The 16,737-nt window shown below is 49.4% G+C and overlaps 2 long non-coding RNA genes across 2 annotated transcripts in view; both read right to left on the bottom strand.

Moving 5' to 3' along the window:
- The window catches only part of 1700069L16Rik (RIKEN cDNA 1700069L16 gene), a 32,349-nt gene that overhangs the window by 1,618 nt on the left and 13,994 nt on the right, over positions 1-16,737 (bottom strand). The window lies entirely within an intron of this gene.
- On the bottom strand, positions 1,979-4,670 carry Gm46919. The gene is made up of 3 exons (XR_001784941.1): positions 4,594-4,670; positions 3,872-3,952; positions 1,979-2,012 (listed from the first exon to the last, which is right to left on the bottom strand). It is a non-coding gene; the product is annotated as a predicted gene, 46919 (long non-coding RNA).

Below are 16,737 nucleotides of genomic sequence, written 5' to 3' on the forward strand. Positions count from 1 at the left end.
AATGTGCACTTCTGGCTGCTTGGTGGATTTAGAAAAGGGGATGGGGGAGATGGTTTGGTTGGTAAAGTGCCTGCCTGTCATGCATGCACATGAGGATCTGGATTTCTACCGTCCACTAAAATTCAGGCACAGTGATGCATGTCTGTATTCCTAGGATGGGAGTGGGGGAGGGGAGGGCAGAGACTGATGGGTCCCTGGATCTTGTCTTGTCAACCAGCTCTGATTTCGTTGAGATACCCTGTCTCAAAAAATAAGAGATGGAGGGAGATGCTTAATGTTGATTTCTGGCTTCCACATGCAAGTGAACATATGTGCACCCATGCCCCCCCCCCCCCGTGTGTGTGTGTAGAGGGGGGGTAGAGAATGAGAAGCACCTGGAGGAGACACGGCTGCCTCGAAGGATTGAGAGAACACAGTCCACACAGGCAGAAAAGCCAGGCTTGCTGCAGAACTCTGGGGACCATCGCAGTCTGGCAATAACCTAACAAGGTCATTAAGCAAATGTTACAACAGCCTAGCCTGTGAGTGCAAACAGCTGCAGGTGTTTGGGATCCCCTGGGAGAGCAGGAGTAGTTTCATTCCCTGACTCCTGCAAGTTGCCCTCATTTCTATAACTCCATGTTTTAAAGTTGGGGGAGGGGGGTCTGTTGTAGGAGAGGGACTCTTAAGAGGCTTTTGAGCCAGCTAAGGTCGGATAGGCATGTTCCATTACGCCAGTGTCCTTTTGTGCTGGAAGTTGCTGGAAACTCAGAGGGTTAAAGCTGGAGTGGGGGTAGGAGGGGGCGCTAAAGTAGAAACATTGTAAAAAGACAACCTTGGCCAGCAGCAGAATTCCTTATACAGCAGTGGGTGGAGCTCAACCCCAGCTCCCTGGCAGTAAAAACCAGTTAAGAATTTGCACTGAAGGGCTTCTGGTCTTTCTGAGACAGTGCCGAATCAAACTGCCAAAAAACGGCATAGTTACTGTGGCCTGTGGTTCTCCAGGCCTGCCACCAACGAACGCCACACAGTGTGCTAGAACTTGAAGGACACACAGTGTCCTTTCAAGACACTGAGCCTCCCCCGAGTATTCAAACCAGAGAAAGCCTGGGAAGGGATGCTGTGTGTCCTGTGCAACATGACAACAGGAGCAAGGGACCAGACAGGAGTGGCTGTAGCAGTGCAGAGCGTGGAGGCCATGTGGCTGGAGACAGAAGGAAAGAGAACCCTGTGAGCTGAGCTGAGAGCAGCATAGAGACAGCCTGTGATGCTCTAGAGTAGCGTCCAACCTGTATTCTGAGCCATTAATGGATGGTCCCATAAGAAAGGAGGACTGGCAGGTGCAGGGTCGGCCGTGGTGAGGACCACAGGAGTGCACAAATAAGCCCAGTGGGAATCGGAGGCCCTACAGCCCACTAAGACCCGGAGGGTACCAAGAAGCAGGCACACTTCCTAAAATACAAGCTGTCTGTCCTAGGGTGTGCTCCAAGGCTATTCACTGGGTTCATATAAAAGTCTGGCCATGGGTGAACCAAGCAAACTGGAAAGCAGCTAGGGCTTCTGAGATTGCTATGGAATGTCTGAGGCTCTGTGTGCAGTACAAACCCATGAGGCCGGCTCCCGATTATAGCCACATTGGACAGAAGCTACAATGCAGCCAGTGGGAATTTCTGTGGCCAGCACAGTGTTGGTACAGGACCCACGTCTGTGAGTGGGGTGTAAATATGTGCCCTGTGTGGGCACTGCCTAGCCCTCTAGAAGCTTTTTCATGCAAGCTAACAACAGGTGCGGTTACAACCACCAGAGGTCATGGAAGCTGTAGCCCAGAGGGTCGAAGACTGATGGAGGCAGTCTTAGTTAGGGCTTTATTGCTGTGAACAGACATTATAACCAAAGCAACTCGTAGACAACATTTAATGGTGGCTGGCTTACAGGTTCAGAGACTCAGTCCATTATCATCAAGGTGGGAACATGGCAGCATCCAAGGCAGGCATGGTGTAGGAGGAGCTGAGAATTCTACCTTCATCTGAAGGCTGCCAGGAGAAGAGTGGCTTTTAGACAGCAAGGATGAGGGTCTTAAAGCCCACACCCACAGTGACACACCTCCTCCAACAAGGCCACACCCACTCCAGCAAGGCCACATCTACTCCAACAAGGCTATACCCACTCCAACAAGGCCACTCCTCCTAATAGTGCCACTCCCTGGGCCAAGCATACACAAACCATCACAGTTATTAAGTGAAAATCCCAATATCAGGGTGGGATACTTTTTCAAGTCATTGGCCAGCAAGGCACCCAAGGTCCACAAAACACAACAGGCCATTGCCAATGATATTTGCTGAGTACCAGAATTCGATAGTAAGAGTCTGTTGGTGAAGGCGGCACACACTGGGTCACATGACCCACTGACAAGAATCCCTTGAAGCTCCCGAATCTGTTGTTCATCACTTCTGTATCCTCAGGTATCTACAGAACTCTGAGAAATCAGCCTGGCACTGAGATAGAAACGTCTCCCTTCATGATCAGTTCTCCCAGAACTGGAAGGCACCACGCAGCCTGCTGGGGGAGAATGCCAGCCCAAGTCCTGCTTAGTCATGGGTCCTACATGCTACGCTGCAAAGAGGCACACATTACAGCAACTGACACTGCAGTGGTGTGGCTGTTATCCAGACAACCAACTACTTTCCTACTGGACTTACAGTTCACTACACAAGAAAGGACCCACATTTGTACTGTGAGCCAGAGGGACAGGTGCGGGTAGGAATGGAGGTTGAGAAGGCAGTAGTCCTCAGTGTAGAAACACTACTACCTTTTGTTAGATGGCTGTGATGTCACTGGACGTGGTAGCATATATTTGTCATTTAAGTCAGAAGATTGCCACGATTCCAGGCCAGCCTGGGCTACACAGAGAGCCATGATACCAGGCCAGCATGGAATACATAGTACCTGTCTTTAAAAAAAAAAAATGTAATGTGATAAAAAGTAAATAAATTGCCGGGCAGTGGTGGCACAAGCCTTTAATCCCAGCACTTGGGAGGCAGAGGCAAGCGGATTTCTGAGTTCGAGGCCAGCCTGGTCTACAGAGTGAGTTCCAGGACAGCCAGGGCTACACAGAGAAACCCTGTCTCAAAAATAATAATAAATAAATAAATAAATAAACAAAAATTGTGGGAAGAAAAAATTCAATAAAAGGAGTGCTGTGATGTGCCCGTCAGAAGGCTTTCTAACATCTGTGCCTCTACCCAAAGCTTCTTTCACGGTGGGAAGGTATTACTGCTGAGACTCACAGCCCGTCAGATGCTCAGGATAAGGACCTCTGCTTGTGACATGATTCAGCCTTAAATGGGGGGAAATAACCAGGTATCTCATGACTTCCTCCGAGCCCTAGGAAACGTGGCAAGAGATGAAGTGGAAAGACTGTCGGCGCCGCATACAGTGTGGGATGTTGTGGAACTGTGTTTCAGGCTGGACATGGCCTTAGCCTGGGACTTTGGTGCTAGGGAATTTCTGAGTCCAGTTTCCTGGACTCCCTAAGTTCACGCTCAGACTTACGTTGCCAGTAAGTTGCACATATTGAAGACTTACTGGGCTTGAGCACGCATGCCCAGAAAGCGAGCATGCACAGAAAGCAAGCATGCCCATAGATCATCTGCCCTTTGCAGTGCAACAGAGGAGCCGAAGCCCTCGTCCTGGTTACTAGGTATCTCTTCTTCCTGACAGATGGCTCCACCCACTCCCAGTCTTACTCCCCCACCCACCCACCCAGCTCCACGAGGCAGAGGGTGCACACCTGAACCTGCCACATCACTGCCACCTCCCAGGGCCCAGCTTGGCTCCAGGAAAACATAGTTAGTAAAAAGTTAAAACTATAAAATGTAGAAACGTGTGGTACCATTTGTCCAAGAGGCTCACATTCTTCACATACTTCAAGTCCCTCTGTGGGGTTGGATGCTTTGGGCAAGGAACTGGCTGCCTGTAGAGCAGAGGCAGGACTCAAACCCACGTCAGCCCACGCCCAAAGCTGCAGCTCAACCACGATGCATACAGCCTCTCTGCCCACCTCCCTATGACCAGAGGGACCCAGATGTGCAAAGGACACAGCTGCTGTCAGCCTGTAAGGATTCACAGAAGTCCCCAGAGGCAAAGGATTCCCATGGTGGGGATTCCCCGTGGTCAGTAAGCAGCAGTTGCTCCTACCCACCTTCCCCTTGCCAAGACTGTCCACCCCCAAAGCTAAAGGCACTCAGTCCCCAGGTGTGAAGAGGAAGACAGCTAAGGATGCTCCCTGGAAACTCAGGTCTTACCCAGGGAGAGAAAAAGAAACAATTTCAAACAAAGAAACAGGGAAACAGAAACACCATTGTCCTTGACAGCAGAGTCAGAGATTGTATTGTTGCCAGGACAATGGCAGAGGAACCTGGGAGAGGGGAGGGGAGAAGGGGGGGGAGAAATCACTGGCCCTACCTAGAGGTAGGTAAGGCTGTGGGTTGCTGTTCTGTAGTGTAATGGGTGAATCACTCCCTGTGTAATGGACCAAAACACGGACTGCTCTCAAATAGGACTCAAGAAGCGGCTATTGATGACCCTCCCAGGACCAGCGCCCTTCTCCCTTACCTGTTCAGCACTGATTAAGAGCTCTGTGGAGGGCTGGAGAGATGGCTCGGCAGGTAAGAACACTGACTGCTCTTCCAGAGGTCCTGAGTTCAATTCCCAGCAACCACATGGTGGCTCACAACCATCTGTAATGGAATTCGGTGCCCTTTTCTGGTGTGTCTGAAGACAGCTACAGTGTACCTTATAAATAAATAAATAAATAAATAAATAAATAAATCTTTAAAGAAAAAAAGAGCTCTGTGGAATGATCACATCTCTAGAGGACAGAATTAGACTTGTCTAAAACAGGCTGGGAGGGCAGCAAGATGGCTCAGTGGGTAAAGGTGATTGCCGCCAAGTCTGATGACCTAAGTTTGAACCCCAGAACCCACACCATAGAAGGAGAGGAGTCACAAAAGCTGTCCTCTGACCGCCACACATGCTTGCACGCACACACACACACACACACACACACACACACACACACACACGCTGAAAGAAGGAAAGGGAGAGAAGCTAGAGAGATGGTTCTGTCCATAAAGTGTTTCCAAGCAAGCATGAGGACCTGAGTTAATTCCCTAGGGCCCATTTGAGATCAAAATAAGCAAAAGCAGGGGTGTGTGGGCTGGAGAGAGGACTCAGTGGCTAAATGCGGCTGCTCTTCTAGAGGACCTATGTTCGATTCCCAGCACCCAGGTGGCAGCTCACAACCATCTGGAATTCCTCGTCTGGCTTCTATGGTGCACAGAAACACAGACAGACCAAAACACATAAAATTGCATATGTGTGTGTGTGTACATATACATATGTATGTATGTATGTATGTGGCAGGTGTAACCACACACCAACCACACACACCTACACACCTATAATCCCAACTGGTGAGAAGACAGAAGATCCCTGGAATCCATTGTCCACGCCCGTTAGCTCCAGGAAATCCGGGTGCAGCAGATGTCTCTTACCCCAGACATGGTGGGACCAGATTGAGACAGAATGCTGTATCACTCTGTGTTCTCTGAAGAGATAGAGTCTAGGAGATTAGTGTGTAGATATATAGATATTGTGTATGTGACTGAGACCATCTTATATACCAACCATCTTAAATACCAACAACAACTCAATCACCCCTGAAAGGCTAAGAAATGGAAGTTGCTCGATCCTTGAGGCCTCTACAGTTGAAGTCGCAGGGTGGTTGTCTCCTGCTGGAAAAACCAACAACCTGGTAGCTGCTCAGTCCACAAGGCAATGTGCCTCAGCAGACAAGATGGCAGTCAAACCCTGGCAGTCCCTGGAGAGCCACTGGTCTTGTTGACTCAAAAACCACAGCTCTTATCTTAAATAAGTTTACTCTGGGCACATTTTGAGTGACCGTGGCCTGGAAACACAGATTTAGGTTGCCCCAAATTCTAACATGCATTTGATTTCATAAAGTTTTTGTAGAACAAAGAAAGTCATAAACCAAAGCAAGTTTAAATACATTGGTGGGTACATCAGAGAAGTAGGTACAGAGAGACAGCAAAGCTTTTCTATACACCAAGATGCTGTCTGATGACGTCCTTAGCTTTGGCATTGTTGAAAGCTCGCTGTCTGTTAATGGATTCCAAATAAGTTTCTATCTACTCGTCAGGGGACATTAGTTCCAACACAGAGGTGGCAAGGAATAGCTAGCTGTCCAGGGGCTAGAACTAGCCCAAGGTAAGGTAATTAGCCCCTGGATCTGCAAGATCCCAACCTCTCCACGGAAGTTGGTTCCAACCAGTCAGTCTCTGGGGACACAGCTTTTCCCTGACTCCTCATCCACAGTCTTTAGTCCATGCAGGGAGCCTGCGCGCACTCGGGGTTCTGATGTCTGCAAAGGAACCTGCAACAGCAGCAACAGCAGCAGGCTGAGTCAACCCAGGGGGCAAGAGAGCAAAAGGGAGTGGCCCTCTTTCTGCCACAACCTTCTATCACTGCTAGCAGAAAGCTTGTCAAAGCAATCTGGGCGGGTCCTCCCATGTCAATCCAAACAATCTGGGCGGGTCCTCGGGCGGGGATCCTTACTGCAGGTAAGGCTAATTTGTAGCAAGTTAACTTGAAAACAGCCAGTGTAACACTTGACCTCTGGCCTCCACGTGACCAAACACACTAAGAAAAAGAGAGAGACACATAGAGAGCTGTCTAGCCCCATCATACTGCCCTGTGTCTTGTTCTGATCTGAACCAGCAAGAAAGGCACGCGCATGCGCAGAGAAAGGGCTGCCCGGCTCTCATCTGCCCTTCCTGATATTGAGCACTGACTAGAGTCTTGGAGCAGTTACCGTGAGGATAGTCATGGCCTACACGATAGAATCGGCAAGACAAAAAGATAGGAAACGCCCGTGACGCAACTATCTTCTAGAACAATCTTTTAAAATAAAGGCCTCGATAGCTTAAGTTCCTCTTTGTTGGGGGTCGTTAATTTTTTTGTCTGCCACATAGTAAAGTCTTGGTAATGTGTAACAAACCATTTCCAAGCTTGCAGACAGGAATGGTTCACTTGCACGTCTTAACTCTGGGGATGAAAATGAAACACGCCTACAAGTCTGCTAGAAACTAAACTTGCATTTTGATCCCCCCCCCCACCACCACCACCACCACCACCCCTGGACTTGTGACACACAGTGCCTTCCTTTTTGTCAGGGCTAGACAGTAATGGTGAGCCTTGTCAACCACGCAGTCACCATAGCAGAGAGGAAGATGTCCGGTTAGGTTTTTGTCAACTTAACCCAAGCTAGAGTCATCCAAGAAGAGGAACATCAATGGAGAGAACACCTCCATCAGATAAGCCTGTAGGCCAGTCTATGGGACATTTTCTTGACTGAAGCATTAGGGGAGGAGCCAAACCACTCTGGGTGGTGACACTCCTAGGCAGGTGGTCCTAACGGTGTAAGAAAGCAGGCTGAGCAAGCTGCTCAGTAGTGTTCAACTATTGCCCGTGATCCAGATGTGTAAGCCAAATAAACCCTTTTACCCCAACTTGCTTTTGATTTGGTGATTATCCCCAAATTGCTCTGATTCGGCAACAGATACCAAAGCACCTGGGTGGTGGCGGCGGAGGCACACACAGCTGTATTAACCCCCAGCATTCTGGAGGCAGAGGCAGATGGATATCTGAGTAACAGACCAGCCTGGTCTACATAGTGAGTTCCAGGACAACCAGGGCTGCATGGAGACGCTGGGCAGGAGACAGGGAAGGGGATGACTGGGTTGCAGGTGCCACCTGTGAAGCTACATTCTCCCAGCTTCCTGCTAATTGGCTACTAAGTGACTGGCTGCTGATTCTGCCCATTCCACACCCTGGGACAGGGTAGGTGATGCAGATATTGCTTGCTCAGTATCAGGCTCCCATCAGAGGCTGGGAATCCCTTGGCCTCTCTTCCAAGCCCCCAGAACAAGGGCTAATGGGTTTGGTGTAGGCCAGGGTCCTGACTTAAGCCACTCTGGGCAGGTTTGGAGGGTTGTGCCCAAGTACACTGTGCAGAAGCAGACGAGGAGACATCAAAGGGAAGGTAGAATGCTCCACTGAAAACTCTGGGATTCAGTAGTGTTTCCCAGGGTGTGGTTGGAATGTAGGGTCCTGCGTTGTACATCTGTTTCCTACCTCCCTTATGATAAAGAATTGGCAAGACCTAGCTGTGGCCCTTTGCAGCTGTAAGGAGCCACCTGCCTGACCCTGTGTCTCCTCATCTCTAAAAAAAAATTAGTGGCATCCTTCCTGCTCCATTGGACAGCAGGAAGGACTCTGGGGCAAAGCTGCCCCTATGTAACAGGCTTGTGTCTCCTTAATCTCTTCTTTCTGTTTCCTGTGGGGAAGGTGGCAACAGATGCGTCCCCCACAGCCCCTGTACTATGAACAGAGTCACCCGGAGATTCGGGTCCTTTCAGAACCTGTGAAACTGACCTTGTTGGAAAACAGGGTCTTTGGAGATGTGACCCTTTTGAGGGAATGTCACAAGTGATCTGGAGAGGGAACTCTCTTCAGTGGCAGGAGTCTGTCTGTCTGTCTATGGAAAGGTTTAGAGACATCAGCACATGGGAAGGTGGCATGTGAAGACAGGCAGCAGGAAAGGTGGGCATGTACCCACAGGCCAAAGAGAGCGGGGGGGGGGGGGGCTAGAGGGATGGCTCAGCGGTTAAGAGCACTGACTGCTCTTCCAGAGGTCCTGAGTTCAATTCCCCAGCAGCCACATGACGGCTCACAATTATCTGTAATGGGATCTGATGCCCTCTTCTCAAAAAGAGAAGAAGAAAGAAGAGCCAGGGACCAGCAGAAGCTGATCCTTAAAAAGGCAGGACAGGTCCTATAGATACTTCCATCCTAGATATCAGACTTCCAGAGCTACACAAGGTTAAATCCGGTCCCCTTTAACCCACCCACTTGGACAGTCCTAAGACACAGTTTAATCCAGTACCCAGCATGTGGGCCACTCCCAGGAAGCAATTGTGAAGGCAGGTACAAATCTCTAAGCTGGGAGCTGACCTGGCTGGGCTTAGAAATAGTGCTGCCAGCTCTCTCTCTCTCTCTCTCTCTCTCTCCCTCTCTCTCTCTCTCTCCCTCTCTCTCTCTCTCTCTCTCTCTCTCCCTCTCTCTCTCTCTCCCTCTGTGTGTGTGTGTGTGTGTGTGTGTGTGTGTGTGTGTGTGTGTGTGTGTGTGTGTGTGTTTTCTTTTCTGGAGACAGGGTTTCTCTGTGTAGCCCTGGCTGTCCTGGAACTCACTCTGTGAGTTTACCAGGCTGGCCTCAAACTCAGAAATCCATTGCCTCTACCTCCCAAGTGCTGGGATTAAAGGCATGCGCCACCACTGCCTGGCTTCTGCCAGCTCCCTTACAGTCATGGTTAGTACTTGGTAGTCTCTCCGGGTCATTGACTGGCTGGCCACTTCTCTTTTATACTGAGGCCCTGCTTTGAATCAGAGGTTCAGTACTGGCTGCTGACACCATCCTCACTTGAGGATGAATTGGGGAACTGGCCTTTTTTTTCTAGTCCTTATCTCCCCCGAGTTTTGACGGACATTTCCCAAGAAGCCACCCAAGCACACCACCCCAATAAAGGGAGAGAGGAAATCTCATAAGAGTCCAAATGGCCTTCATATATTAAGCTACCAGTAAGTGCAGCAGCTCAGGGTTCGCCCCCCTCGTATTCTCCAGACAAGTTCCCGTGTTAATGAATTCTAGATTCTCATTTAATAAATGTTGCGTGGGAAGCCTCGTTATTCGAGGCTTCATCAATCTCCGGCTGGCACACGGACGCCCCTGTGGAAGTACCTGAGATCGATCGAGCATGGGGCTCACGTCCTCGGTCCTCCGCTCTGCCACCTACAAGAATTCAGTAATTGAAAAGACCTTATAAATCAATACAGCCAAATTGAAAACTCCCAGAGAACAGCACATCATTCAGTGGGGGGCGTTTGTCAGGATTTCTCTCTGCCTTCCCAGGAGGGGGAGATGCAGAAGAAGGGCGAGCAGGCAGGAAGACAGCTGTTGTCCCGACCAGGGAAAGGGGTGCTTAGCGCTCGGAGTCCATTTAGCTTTGATTGCTTGTCCGGCCTGGTTTTTTTTTTTTTTTTTTTTTGACTTGGCCTGCAGTCAAACACTAGATTTTACCACTCCAGACAAAGGTTTGAATTTCTTGTAGAAAGATGGAAGTGCAGAGCTGCCTTGGTGCTAATTACACCCTAGGGAGGACCCCTCTCCAGCTAGAACAGAATGCTTGTAGCTCACCAATCGCCAAGCAGAAAGGAAATGGTGTGGAGGCCGGGAGGAACAGGAGGAAGAGGGGGTATGCTTGCCCAAGGAAAAGGAAGGTGTTTGAGAGCTGAAAAAAAAAAACATGAAGGAAATTTGAAACAATAAAAGGAAATCTTATTGTCGATCGGATTAGCCAAAACTAATTGCCCACCCTTGACAAGGCAGAGGGAGGGGGGAGACCTTTCAGCAAACAGGCAAGGGCTGCTCCAAGCCTGCAAGTCCATCCGCCTCGCCTCCTCTCCTACAGAAACATGCACAGACAAAAGGAAAAGCTGGAAGCCTGTGTCGGTCCACAGGGGGGAATAGATAATATTCCCTTAGGTTATTAAAGAGCTCTTTCAAAAAGAAACCAGGTCTCCTCGTGCCCAAGACCTATTTCTAAGTAACTAAGAAAAACTTGCAACAGTCTGTGTGAGTATGTGCACATAGCAAGTGTTCAAATATGGAAGAAAACCCTGTAAGGATGTGCGCAAGCTGTTCAGAAGTAGACCAGGAGGACAGCCTAGACTGATACTTTGTATTCTAGGCAAAGAAGAGGAAAAAAAAATCTAAGGGGGAGGACAGACCGCATTGATACTTTGTATTCTAAGCAAAGAAAAAAAATTTAAGAGAAAAACAATAGAAATAAACAAGAAATGAGGTCTGTAGATAGCAAACACAACCGCCTGCCCCTGCTCTTCTTGATTTTATTTTATTTTTACTAATTATTATTGTATTAGTGCGTGCCCCGAGATACGTGCATGCTGTGGAGGTCAGAGGACAGCTTTCAAGAGACACTTCCACCGCGGGCTACAGAGATCAAACTTGGGCCACACAGCTTATACAGCAAGTGTTTACTGAGCCATCCTTCCTGCCTTGGCCAGGTGGGTCCTCATCTTAACTGTTTAGAAGGCTTTCAGGCATATGACTTGCTTGTTCTCCTTGGTCCCTTTAGGGCTAGCCATGGGGTGTGCAGCCACCAGAAGTCACCCTAAACGAACAGGTCTAGACAATTTCAGGGACTTAGTATAAGACTTTGAGCTCACCCATTCTTGGTGTTTCTGTAAACCTTTCTTTCTGATTTGTTCCCCTTGACGCACACGAGTCCCCTGGCAATGGGTATTGTGCTCCTTCAGCCTTCTGGTTACTGAAGAAACCAAATTAAGAGAAGGTAGAGCCTTTTACACACATTCAACAAAACATCTGCTGTTCCAGCTGCCTCTGTTAAAGGCAGGACTTGGCTGGGTTTCAGGAGCAGCTAGATCCAGGAACTTGCATTTTCTCAGAAAGCACTTCACCTGCTTGTGTGTTCTTTTCTTATCTCCACACTGGAGCCTACCACTTGTCAAAGCAGTGGTAGCACAGAAAAGTCGGGGAAGGGGTCGGTTACCAATGTACATAGCTCCTTCTTACGAGTACAAAACCACAAGAATGACACACTCACCCAGGAAGCTCTGGAGTGAAATAAGATTTTATCCAAACTTTGTGAACTCAACAGGGGTGTCCCCCCAAAAGAAAACAAAAAGAAAACCCTTCACATCAGCACCCTTTCTTCCTCCTCCTTCCTTCTTCCCTCCTCCCTCCATCCTCCTCCTTCCTTCTTTCCCTCCTCCCTCCATCCTCCTTCCTTCCCTCCTCCCTCCATTCTTCTTCCCTCTTTCTTCCCTCCTCCCTCCCTCTTCCTTTCTCCTTCCCTCCTCCCTCCCTCCTCCTCCCTCCCTCCTCCTTCCTTCCTTCTTCCCTCCTTCCTTCCAGCCCCCACAGAGCCACCAGGAAGGCCTTCTGCAGAGTTGCTCTGACAGCAGACAGACCTATAGAGCATGGTGTTCAGTATCACCAAAGTCTGATCAGGGTCTCAAGGCTGCCAGCACATAGGTCACATCTCATAGAATTTTCAAGTAGGAACTTAAGGGGCTGGGTGGCCCAGTGGTAGCTTGCTTGCCCAGCATGCACAAGGCCATGCTTTTCATCCCAGCACTGCAAAGAAACACAAAAGGAAGCTGACATGGAGTCCTGGGCTTCACTCCTCCTGTCTGATGTGCTTGAGCCATGATATTCACTAGGGTTTTCTGACTGAGGCCTCTTGCCCACCCTGAACCAACCACTGTATTCAGACAAACGGACTGTTTTGATTGCCTCAATCAAACCAATGAAAGCCTATCCCTGGGGGCTGGAGAGATGGCTCAGTGGTTAAGAGCACTGACTGCTCTTCCAGAGGTCCTGAGTTCAATTCCCAGCAACCACATGGTGGCTCACAACCATCTGTAATGGGATCGGATGCCCTCTTCTGGTGTGTTTGAAGTCAGTTATAATGTACATAAAATAAAGGAAGGGAGGGGGAGAGAGAGAGAGAGAGAGAGAGAGAGAACCCATCCCTGAAGCAGGAGGCAGGAGGTGAGTCGGTGGTCCTGGGAACTTGGGAACCTATGGCTGGGTGGAACTAAAATCCAGTTCTCTAAGGAAGGAGGGTAAGGAGTGTGATCTGACCAGCTGAAGTCAGCTACTCTACCCAATCCAGCCAGCCGTCTGGGGTGTGTCCGTGTCCTTCACTGTCCACCTTGGCTGTTTTAGTCTTTTTATGTATGTGTCTGCCTGTATCTATATATGTGCACCACACGTGTTCCTGGTGTCCTATGAAATCACAACTGGAATTACATGTGGTTGTGAGCCACTGTGTGGGAGCTGAGAACCAAACCAAATGCTCTAAACTGCTTAGCCATCTCTCTTAACACATCCCTTGTGTTTTTTGAGACAGGAGCTCTCATTGGCCTGGAACTCACGGATTGGACCAGGTTGGCCAATGCACTCCCAGGATCCATCTGCCACTCTCTCCCCCATTCTGGGATCACCAGTATACTCCACCATGCCGTTTCCTATAAGGGTTCTGGAGTTTGAACTCGGATCCTTACGACAGCAAAACCCAACCAATTGAGCTGTCTCCCTGGAGACACTCATGTGGCTTGCACAGCTGAAGATATTTATTATGGGGTCTTTACAGAAGAAGTTTCCAGACCCTTCTGTGCAGGCAAATGTACCATTTTTGTTGCAATTTGTTCATGATCGCAATTTCTGTCCCTGTTCCCTCTCTGTTGAGCGACATCATGACAAGACAGCAGAGCAGACCTCTGCGAGCAGAAGAATCCTCCAGGTTCCATCGCTCCTACCCAGCTTCCTGTAAAGCCCATGAGTTCATATCAGGGCCAGAATCAAATGGAAGGAGCTTTCACAGCCTCTGGATCACAGACCGACTCCATTACCCACCGCAGAACCTCCCCGCTCAAAGATCAATGTCTTGCAGCCTGCCCAAGGCTGGCAGGCCAGGGACTGTCGCCCAGTCTTCTTAGGAGACAAACAGGAAATCATCTGTAGCGATTCCAGCCAGAAAACAGTCTTAGTTAAATGACTTTATCTCCCAGTGAGCGATGTCTGGCTGCAAAGAGAAATACAGGCTGTGCATGCTAAGCCAGCCCAGCCTGGGTGCATCCTTCCTCCACGTCAACTCAGAGCAGAGGCCTAGAAGCCACACTTTTGCAACTCCACAGTAAAGATGGTGTCTCTGTCCTTTACTGGTCCCCAAAGCACGTGTCTGCTTTTACTTCTGACTTAATTTTTCATTTTGTTTTATTTTTGCTTGCGGGCATTGTTTATTTGGTTGGTTTTGGTTTTTCAAGACAGGGTTTCTCTGTTGTAGCCCTGGCTGTCCTGGAACTTCCTCCATAAACCAGGCTGGCCTCGAACTCAGGGATCTGCCTGCCTCTGCCTCCCTAGTGCTGGGTTTAAAGGCGTGCACCACCACTGTACAGTTGTTTGTTGAGACAGGTTTGCATGTGACCCAGGCTAGCCTAGAAGTCACTACATAGCCAAGGATAACCTTGCTCTTCTGTTCCTCCCTTCCCTTTCTTCTGACTGCTGGGGTGACAGTCATTCGGCACACTTGGTATATGCAGTGTGAGACTCAAGCCCAGGGCCTCAGGCTTGCTGGGCCAACACTTTGCCAGCTGAACCGCATACCCAGCACGCAACAGGTGTCTTCCTCTATCTCTCTCCGCCTTGATTTTTTTCCTTCTTTTCATATGTGCGTGCAGTATACAAGCATGTACATGCATGTTCACATGTATGTGCATGCATAGGCATGTACAGGCCAGGCTCCAAATCCACCTTATTCTTTGAGGTAGGGTCTCCCCTTCCAACGCAGATGTTGCTAATATGGCTCGTCTTGGTCAGCTTGCTCCGGGGAGCCCATTCCCACCTTTCAGGGCTTGGATTACAGAGCCACTGCCTTTCCTGCTTGGTATTTACACGGGTTTTGGGATCCAAGATGAAATCCTTGTTTCCACTGGCTTTAACCACTAAGCCACCTCCCTGGCTCACCTTGGGTTTGACTTTGTTTGTTTTTAAAGCATCTGTGTGTCTCACTTGTGTGTGTGTGTGTGTGTGTGTGTGTGTGTGTGTGTGTGTGTGAAGATGTGCCTGAATTCATGCATGTGCACTGAATGTGTGCTTGGTACCTGTAGAGGCCAGAAAAGGACAGCAGATGGTCTGAAACTTGAGTTTCAATGGTTGTGAGACATTATGTGGGTGCTGGAAACTGAACCTGGGCCCCCTGAAAGAGCAGCCAGTCCTCTTAACCATCTCTCCACTCCCGGGGTATTTATAAATACTTATTTTAGTGTGTGTGTGGTGTGTGTGTGTGTGTGTGTGTGTGTGTGTGTGTGTGTGTGTGTGTGAGTGTGTGTGTGTGAGTGTGTGTGTGTGTGGTGTGTGTGAGTGTGTGAGTGTGTGTGTGTGTGAGTGTGTGTGTGTGGTGTGTGTGAGTGTGTGAGTGTGTGTGTGTGTGTGAGTGTGTGTGTGTGTGTGGTGTGTGTGAGTGTGTGAGTGTGTGTGTGTGTGTGTGTGTGTGTGTGTGTGTGTCTGGTGCTACAGTCCAGATAAGGTGTCAGATCTCCTGGAACTGGAATTACCAATGGTTGTGAGCCACCATGTGGATTCTGGGAACTGAACTCAGGTCCTCTGCAAAAGCAGCAAATGCTCTTAAGGACTAAGCCACCTTAGTTTTCAAGACAGGGTCTCTCACTAAATCTGGAGCTCATCGAATGGCTAAACCCAGTAGCCCTCCTGTCTCTGCCTCCACAGCACCGGGATGACAGGTGTAGACTGCAATACCCAGTATGTCCATGGGTGCAGGAGCTCAAAGTGAGTTCTTCCTGCTTAGACAGCAAACATTCTGTTCGCTGATTCACATCCCCAGCGCCTGGTGGCAGGGCAGTGTCTGATGGACTCTGGCAAGACACTTGTGCCACAGACGGCCGGCCACTCCTCTCCACTGAGAGAAAGAGAGGCAGGCAGTGACTGAGCACCTGTTGAGGCAGACCCGGCCTTCCCTTTCCCCCTCCCCTTCTTTTTCCTTCTTCCAAGCTGCACCCAGCAGAGAGGAGAGTTCTCCAATATCCCATCTGTCCTCATCCTTTCTTGTAGCGAAACAGAACACAAATTAATACCTCGATAAATTATCCTGCCACATAAAATTTCATGCTAAATCAACTATCTTCTCATACCAAACTCTAACACAAGCCAGAAGCAGGTGCCGATGATCTGGTTGGGGCAGAAGGAAGAAAAAGCCAACCCTATAAACTCTATGTGTTCGGGGCTGGCTTAGGGACCTTCTCCGTGAATTGGAAACATGTTAATTTTAGTAGTGGGGAACCATCTGGTAGACAGTAGGTGCTCAATAAATGTTTAGCCCAACAGAATTTGGAGGGGTGGGAAGGGACAGCTGAGAGGGCCCTTCCAATGCAACACTACCACTCACCCCTCTACTTCATCCCCCACACCCTGCACGTGGTGACCCCTTGACACCTGTGGTCCTCAGAACCCTCCTCTGACCCTACTCCCTGGTTCAGAGAGGATCTGGGCCCAGATCGAGGGCATGAGATATAGCCTGCATCCTTAACAAGTGACCAGGCAACAACCCAGCTTCCTGACATCACTTCCTCCTGAGTCAAGGGGATGGGGGGTCTCTGTCACAGTTCATGCTGCCTGCTCTCCCAGATGAGCGAGACTATCAGTCATCATCAGAAGGCTAATATTAAAACGGAGTAGGAGCTACATCAAGACAGACAAGGCCAAGCTACCACTCTTACCCCCAATCTAATCGAATCTCTAATGAGCCCAGCTGACTTCCAGCCATTTCCTACTTTGGGGGCAGGGAGGGGGCAGGGCTCCTCTCTGCTGTTTGACCCGCACCCTTGCTCTCACAGGCCCTCTGGCCCAAAACACACCCAGAGTCCTTCCTTTTGAAATATAAATTGGATCTCACATCTTTCCCAACTCCAAAGCTCCAGCAAATGATGTTCCGTGGTACTTAACGCCTTCATTTCTTTCCCTGACAGGATTTGATACATCCATGCTCCCAGACTCAT

This window comes from Mus musculus, chromosome 5 (assembly GCF_000001635.26).
Source record: "Mus musculus strain C57BL/6J chromosome 5, GRCm38.p6 C57BL/6J".
NCBI classification, from domain to species: domain Eukaryota; kingdom Metazoa; phylum Chordata; class Mammalia; order Rodentia; family Muridae; genus Mus; species Mus musculus.